Below are 9,197 nucleotides of genomic sequence, written 5' to 3' on the forward strand. Positions count from 1 at the left end.
GGCAATGCAGAAACAGCTGTGGTCTGAGAGCTGAGTGCATGTTTGTCCAATGCCAAGGTGAAGAGTTAGCACTAGATCCATACAGAGTTTGAGATACTTTGCATCAAGAGGAGAAAACATCACGTTACTGTTTTGGGAAAAGATGTGTAAATATTATGTCAAGGCAACGAAGGAGGAGTAAAAGAAGACAAGTAATCTGTTGGGTAAGTAGTTATTAATTTAAAAGTAACCTGAAACAGAAGCTAATGACAGCAGCAAACTCCTGATAGATATCAGAGACAGTCTGTAAACGTTATCTACTAAAAATAGCGTTTGTGATATGCAAGTTACCCCACTCTGGTAGTCAGAATTAATTCTTGATCTGACAGAGATATATGTATAAGAAAAGTATTTTATTCGATAAATATTATTTTTCTTCTTCTTTTTTTTTATTGAGAAAAGGAAAAAAAACAAGTTTCCACCTCCTCCCAGCCTCCCATTTCCCTCCCCCTCCTCCCATCCTTCCCCCCCTCCTCCAACCCTTCTTCCCCTCCCCCCACTCCTCTCCCCCTCCCTCTCCTCCAGTCCAATGGGCAGTCAGGGTTCCCTGCCCTGTGGTAAGTCCTAGGTCCTCCCCCCCTCCGTCTATATTTAGGAAGGTGAACATCCAAACTGGCTAGGCTCCCACAAAGCCAGCACATTAAGTAGGATCAAAACCCCGTGCCATTGTCCTTAGCTTCTCATCAGTCCTCATTGTTTGCCATGTTCAGAGAGACCAGATATATCCCATGCTTTTTCCGTCACAGTCCAGCTGGCCTTGGTGAGCTCCCAAAAGATCAGCTCCACTGTCTCAATGGGTGGGTGCACCCCTCGTGGTCCCGACTTCGTTGCTCATGTTCTCCCTCCTTCTGCTCCTCATTGGGACCTTGAGAGCTCAGTCCAGTGCTCCAGTGTGGGTCTATGTCTCTAACGCCATCCATCCCCAGATGAAGGTTCTGTGATGATATGCAAGATATTCGTCAGTGTTGCTATAGGGTAGGGTCATTTCAGGTTCTTTATCCTCACTGTCCAGGGAACTAAATGGGGACCTCGGCTTGGGCTCCTGGGAGCCACTCTAGGTTCTAGGCTCTTGCCAACCCTAAGGTGGCTCCCTTATCTAAGAATTGTGCTTCCGTGCAGGGATCATTTCTATAGTTTGTTATTTTTCTTCTTAAAATTAATTTAAAATAGTGTAATGGATTAAATAAAAGGATGGAGGATATTCACAAGCATCTCATTAAACAATCAGCTTTATAACTCTCTATGTCAATTAATGTCTGATACCTGAAGATATTTAGAACACATAGCGCTCAATATCCTTTCACTCCATCTCCAAATGTACTTATTATTGTTTATGTTTAAAAATATTTTAATAACAGGTACTTAATTAAAAACATATGGATTCAACAGTCACATTAGCCCCAAATCCTGAAGGATTGTATAAAGAGTTAACCATTCAAACTGAAATGAGAATGCATGCTCCTTTGAAATTCTTCATCCCCATCATAATGATGTAAATGAAGAAAGATGACAAAATGGATCTTTCATTAGATATATGTTGAAGAGAAGATAGAGAATAAAAATAATTTGCATCTAAAGACTGCTTTTCCGACTATATGGTAGACAATTGCATCCGTCCCTCATCTGGGCATTAAACAGTATTTTTAATCTAGGGACAAGAATACTCATTTGTGAGGCTTACTTTGAAATGTTGTTTATTAGATAGCTTGTACAGAATAAAGGGTAAAGAGAGGGAGAGTTCTTACTGATTTTAATGATTGGTCTATGAAGAGATGAGGGGAACAGTATGTGAGTGGGTGGCCAGAGTGGGTGGTAGAATCACTTTCTCAAAGATGTCAAACAACAAGCACATTTGATACCAATGGTGAAAGTGACAAAGGTTATCAGATATAATGTAGACTTCATGAAATGTTTCAAATGTACAACAAGAAACATCATCTATAGAGTAGAAGATAATTTATAGAATAAGTGAACAGACATAATCCTGAATTTGAGAAAAAACTGGAATTAAGAACCCATGAGGAAATAAAAACTAGAAAAGAAAATGAATCTTTGTTAATGGAATAACGATAATAACGGCCATTTCTTCAAAGAAGATGCCAGGTATTGCTGGTGACAGATAGCAGTAGTGATAGTTAGATGAGATGATGAGTGTTTAATACCATCAAGTGCAGAGTTAAAATACATCTGGTGACAAATTCTGTTACGTGTCTCATCAGTGAAGAAATGAAGGGGGAAAGTAAAAGCTGTAGTGTAAATTTAGGGACTCGAGAAAGATGATTAGAGTAATTGGTATGGAAAAAACTAATGAAATGACCTTAAAACAAAGGAGGAAAAGCTGGTAAATAAGTGAAGTCCTATGTGATGCTAGAAATCAGAGTTCAATGCTCCTAGTCAGAGGAAAATGTTAGTTCCTCTATAGATAGAGGGGGAGACTTCTGTAGTATTGATATACATGAGTGTTTAATGAGGGCTATATGTAAAAAGGTACTGAATTGTTACCTGATTCATAGATGAATATATAATACTCTTAATTAATGAAATAGCATCTTAACCAACAAATGGCTAGAAGCTACTTCCAGATAGAAAAATTATCTAATTAAAAATAGATTTGCTAACTTTGCCAGTAATCAAATCTGAAAGATTTTATGGTAATAATAATCTTTTATAACTCAGAAAATAAGTGGAAGAAAGCCAGGTAACTGGAACTCAGATGGGAACCTCTGATTAACTCTCAGGAAATGACTGACTTTCCAGTAATCAACATGAAAAAGGCAATCAGGTGAGTGTATAGTGTGTGCCACTCTGGATTCTGTGATGTTCAGGGTTTGTAATTTAGCCTTCTTGCTGATTCATTAGCAATATGAGTACTCAGCATATATTAATGATCTACAAGGAAAAGATTAATCGCATTCTACAGGTTCAGAGGCTCTCAAAAGAACTTAAGATATAAATATGAAATGCTATAATCTTTTAGAATAGCACAGCTGTTATAATGGAAGGCTGTGGGAAGTAGGGACTGAAGAGAGCATTGCTGCCTCTCCGTTTTGCTTTGAATGGAATTTCTCTTAGAGGATGTTAGGAAAAGATTTGTGAATTCTTTCAGATAGAAAGAAATGTATGTAAATGAAAGAGTTGAAAAGATAAAACATTTAAACAAAGTAAAACCAAAACTCCTGTAGCACACTTGAAAGACTAAGAAGTAACAATGTTCAGTCTTGGGAGGACCTGGGTCTAGGCGTTGAGGTGGGATTCAAGAGCAGCTGGGCCTGGCTGGGGAAGATGGACCCAGTTCTTTCTGTGAATCTAAGTCTCATATCAAAGTAGAACCATACTGTCACCTTATTTTAAATTAGAAGCTGAAACTAAAGCTGCCACCAAATTGTTTTTTCTGTGGATTCTGCTGTCATGTTTACCAACTGGAAGAGAGATTTTAATTCTCTCAGATTTCTGTGTGAGAAAAAAAATGACTACTGTGAGACCGACATGCCCTGTGTACTCTCCACAGTTACCCATTTTTAAGGGCTGACCCTGCAGCAATAGAAGTTTCAGCACTCTTTTATTTACCTTACATGTGGATAAATGTGTGCCTTAGTGTATGTATGTGCACCATCTGCATCAAGTGCCCATGGAGGCCAGGAGTACATTATCTCCTCTTGGGCTGGAGTTACAGGTGGTCCCAAGCTGTCAAATGTGCATGCTGAGAACAGAACTTGGTTCTGTGCAAGATTAGCAGGTGCTCTTCACCAGTGAACCAGGCTTGAGGCCCCTCAATTATCTTTTTATTTACAAACATTCACTGTTACTGACTTGAAATGTTTCACTGGGGGAAGCACCATGTGAACATTAACAAGCCAGTTCCAGTGATGCTAATCATCTTTTACAGACACTTCTGGAATCTGATCAGATGATCTGATTATTGTTTTCTTCAGAGTAATTCTTTCCTTTGTATATGTTTTTAATGTACTGGACAAGATTATATCTTAATATTTTATTACCATTCAAGTTGTTGTTACTAAAATTTTAGGTAGAGCTATATATTGATTGAAAAAATTCTCAGTATGGAAAAAGTATTAATGAAAGACCTATATTTTACTGATTTTAACAAAATAACAAAGAAGCAGCCAAATTGCAGTTCATTTCTCTGCCTTTAGAATTTGAATAAATGAATAAAAGGTACCAACCACATGAACAAGATGATTTCTGGAATTACATCATGCACTTCATAATCTGTGTTGCCTAGATGCACTGGATCCTAATCTCCACAGAAGGGTAATATAAATGGCTAGTTCTAATGAGTCTTCTCTGTGCACCATTTTGTCTCTCTGTCTAACTTGCTTGGTGTTCAGGGAGCCACTGTACTCTTAGTCCAATCTTTGGAACACTAATATTGAGGATTCCTCATGCTGGCACATGAATAAACAAGATGTGCTCTCTGCCCCACAACTCCATTGACTGCATTGGCATCAATACAAGTAACTGTTGGCTCTGTATTTCTAGGGTGACAGAAGCTGTCACAGCAGGAGTGCCAGCATGACAGACTGATGGAGTACCCTGTATGCTCTGTTCTGACTGGAAGGCCATTTTCTGTCTGAGACAGACCTTCTATAGGAAGAGATTGTTCCTCCTTGACATTTCCTGAAGTTAGAATTTAAGAAAAACATAATTATGGTTCAATGTTTAAAATATAATCTAAATAGTTTTATTGACACTTCATGTTTTCTAGAAGGTGAAATTAACAAGTTAAACTTGCTTCCTTCTAATACATATGACTGCATGTTGGTATACACACATGCTCTCCATCTTACTGAACCCTGACCAATTATTCTTTTATTATTCTATATTTGAAATTTATTTATAGGAATGTTTTCATCTGCTCAAAAGAAAAACTTTCATACTTGACCAAAGCATTTCTCACAGTGCATTCGTGTCAGAAAATTTCAACAAAACATTTTTTCTTAATATTTCATGTTGCAGCCTACCTCCACACACTAGGGCTGTATCTCTTCGAGCAGACCCAGGATTCCCTTGTGTCTTTCTCTCTGAACCTCTAAGTCTTTTCTTAAACATTATCTCCAATATTTTAGCTTCTACTGACTGGAAAACCTGCTTTCTACCAGGGAACCACAGCATCACACTAGGATGGGACTTAGGTAGGTGAACTTTGTCCTCCATACTGTCCCAGTTGATTCTTTCCTGTAATATCTTTCACCCTTTCCTTTTAGTCCATATTCATTCCTTTGTGACTCCTGCTAACCCCAGAATAGCTCTCAACCAGAGACTAGAGATACAAGGAACATGTCTTAAGATAGTAAAGGGACTTTACAGCAAGACCACATCATCTTAAATAAAAAGAAACTCAACTCATTTGCACTAAAATGAGGAATAATACGAGCATGCCTTTTCAATATAGTACTTATATTGTAGAACAATAAGACAAATTAGAAAGAAATCAAAACATCCTAATTTGCACATGATATAATTTTGTACATAAAAAATAATGATTCTACCAGAAAAGGTCTACAACTTCTAAATATTTCCAACAATGTATAAAGAAAAAATTAAAACATAAAATCAGTGATCTCCCAATATACAACTGACGAGCATATGAAGAAACAAATCAGGAAAACTGTGCCTTTTGAAATATCCAAATATAAAAAAAATGGGAAATAACTCTAGTTTAGCAAGGAAAGACTTGCATGATATAAACTTTTAACATGTTGAAGAAAGTAAATGAAATTAAAAAGTATACCAGAATATAAATCTCACACTTTCATGGATTGATAGGATTATTATTGTGAATAATGGCCATACTACCAAAGTAAATATACAGATTTAATGTAATCTCCATTAAAATTCTAACAGAATTCTTTATAAAAATTGAAAAAACAATAATCAACTTTTTATGTAAGCACACACACATACAAGAAAAGAATAGAAAAGAAAAAAAAAGAAAAACAGGATAGCTGAAACCATCCTGAATAATGAAATGAAAGATCCACTAGAGGCATCATCATCTCAGATTTCAGCTTGTAGCAGAGATCTTCATTAATAAAACAGCTTGATATGGGCATAAAAACAGACATGTTGGTCAACAGAATATAATTGGAGAGTCAGATATAATGCCAAATGCCTATAGATACTTGAATTTTGAAGAAGAGGACAAAAATATTCACAGAAGAAAGGCAACACCTTCAACACACTGAATGGCTGCATGTAGTAGAATGAAAATAGACTCATATATATCTTCCTGCACAAAACTCAACTCCAAATACATCAAAGACCCATTTATTAATTGTTATCTAAATGCCTGCACTATTGGTACCCAGGTCAGAAATTTCTCCTCTGTGCCAAGGATTTCAAGCCTACTGCATACCTTTTTCTTTCAGATTCAAGCCAGTAGGCTTGAAATCCTTGGCACAGAGGAGAAATTTCTGACCTGGGTACCAATAGTGCAGGCATTTAGATAACAATTAATAAATGGGATCTCCTAAGTTAAAAAGCTTCTGTACATCAAAGGATACCATTATGCAAGCAAAGGAGCAGTCTACAGAATAGGAAAGAATATTTGCTAATTACACACTTGGGAGAGGGTTGGCATCTAGAATAGATAAATAACTAGAACAACTGAACTTCCAGAAAACAAATAGCCAAATAGGAAAATGGGGCATAGAACAAAATAGAGAGTTAAGAATAAAACACAAGTGGCTAAGAAACACTTGAGGGCTGGAGAGATGGCTCAGAGAGAGGCTCAGAGATGGAAGAGCACTGGCTGCTCTTCCAGAGGTCCTGAGTTCAATTTCCAGCAACCACATGGTGGCTCACAACCATCTGTAATGAGACCTGGTACCTTCCTTGCCAGAAGTACGTTGTATGCTTATTAAATAAATAAATCATAAAAAAGAAACACTTGAAAATTTGTCAACATCCTTAGCCATAAGGAAAATGCAAATTAAAACTATGTTGAGATTTCATCCCTTCTCATTCAGAATTGTCAACACACAATAGCACATGCTGGAAAAATGATGAGGGGAAAAAGGAGATACTTATTTGTTGCTGGAGGGAATGCAAACCTGGTACTGCCACTATGGAAAACAGTGTAGAGATTCCTCTGGAAGTTTGAAGACTATCTACCACTCTTAGGCATGTACCAACAGACTATATTTTACTCCAGAGATACTGCCTCATCCATGTAACCATAATAGCCTAAAATTAGAAACAGTTTAGATGTCCACCATAAGATGAATGGATAGTAAAAAGATGATACATTTTCACAATGGAATATAATCCACTATTAAAAAATTACGGAATTTGTTGGTGAATGGGATGGTCCTAGAGTGAACCATCTTGAGTGGTGTAACTCAGACATGAAAAGGAAGTACTACATTTTTTTTCTTATGTGCAGATGACAGTTTTTAAACTTTATATATGTGTTTAAATCCAAATAAACATAGAAGTTAGGTAATTAGCAAGGGGCCAGGAGGTATGGTGGATGCTCCAAGGAAGGAGTAATACAATATAGTGTTATAAAAGAGATAAAAAAGGGGGATTAAATGTAGAGGCAGCTGTGAGGACAGAAAAAGAAGGCAATATGGTATGGGATAATTAACACTAAAAGCCTTTGGCAAAGCAGTCTGGAAAACTTTTTAAATTGTAGAAGCTTCCTAAATTGAATAGCCTAGTGGTTCTCATCCTTCCTAATGCTGAGACCCTTTAATACAATTCCCAATGCTGAAGTGACTCCCAACCATAAATTATTTACATTTTACTTAATAACTGCAATTTTGCTATTTTTATGAATCATAATATAAATATTAGATATGTAGAAAATCTAACATCAGATCCAGATGAAAGGCTTGTTCAACAATCCCCATGGGTGTTGAGAACCTTTGGTATATACATATAAAAGGAACTTAAATTCAGTCATAATATAGTGAAGGAGAAATGTTCCAAATCAATATTTTTTTTCATTTTTATAGTATGAAACACTTCATGAATTTGTGCATCATCCTTGCACAGAGGTCATGTAATCTTCTCTGTATTGTTCCAATTTTAATATATGTGCTGCCAAAAGAAACAAATCAAACAGATATCTTATGCCAAAATTAAAATTCCAGTGCCCAGAATGTTTTATTGTAGGCAAAAGTTCTGTCCCATCCAGTCCCACATACATTCAGTCCCAAAGAAACACACAGAGGCTCATATTAATTATAAACGATTTGGCCTATTAGCACAGGATTGTTATTTACTAGCTCTTACAACTTAAATTAACCCATAATTCTTGCCTATGTTTAACCAACTAGCTTGGTACCTTTCGTCAGTGTAGCGTTCTTTTTTTTTATATTTATTTATTTATTATGTATACAATATTCTGCCTGTGTGTATGCCTGCAGGCCAGAAGAGGGCACCAAACCTCATTACAGATGGTTGTGAGCCACCATGTGGTTGCTGGGAATTGAACTCAGGACCTTTGGAAGAGCAGGCAATGCTCCTAACCTCTGAGCCATCTCAGTGTAGCGTTCTTATCTTGCTTCCTCTGCATCTGTATGGCATCTGAATCTGGTCTTTCCTCTTCCAGGGATTCTCTTCATCTGGTTGTCCCACCTATACTTTCTGCCTGGTTACTGGCCAATCAGCATGGTATTAAACCAGTATGTGTTAACAAATCTTTACAGTACACAAAAGCATTATCCCACAAAGTTAATATCTTCTTGGGTTGTTATCCAAAAGGATTCCACAAACAACATCCAAAATTACAGAATATTCCGAAACAATTGTTTACCCCCCACAACTTGAAAATAAAGCCCTAGCACTGAAGACATCACTCACTTATAACAATGAATATGGGTAGCCGGGCGATGGTGGCTCACGCCTTTAATTCCAGCACTTGGGAGGCAGAGGCAGGCGGATCTCTGTGAGTTCGAGACCAACCTGGTCTACAGAGCTAGTTCCAGGACAGGTTCCAAAGCCACAGAGAAACCCTGTCTCGAAAAACCAAAAAAAAAAAAAAAAAAAAAAAAACCACAATGAATATGGGTAAATCAAGCTGGTTCCCATCTAGAAGCTTCACCCATGCTAATCACCATCCATGGGCCTGGAAGGCACTATGCAGACTAACAGAGAAGAAAACTAATCATTAACTGGATCCGGCTGAAAAG

General features: G+C 37.1%; 1 non-coding gene across 1 annotated transcript; it reads right to left on the reverse strand.

Annotated features, from left to right (window-relative positions):
* Positions 1 to 8,013: 8,013 nt before the first annotated feature.
* Positions 8,014 to 8,116, reverse strand: LOC113458198. Its single transcript, XR_003378618.1, has one exon. It is a non-coding gene; the product is annotated as a U6 spliceosomal RNA (small nuclear RNA).
* Positions 8,117 to 9,197: the final 1,081 nt, after the last annotated feature.

The sequence above is a fragment of the Microtus ochrogaster genome, unplaced genomic scaffold (genome assembly GCF_000317375.1).
Source record: "Microtus ochrogaster isolate Prairie Vole_2 unplaced genomic scaffold, MicOch1.0 UNK7, whole genome shotgun sequence".
Classification (NCBI taxonomy): domain Eukaryota; kingdom Metazoa; phylum Chordata; class Mammalia; order Rodentia; family Cricetidae; genus Microtus; species Microtus ochrogaster.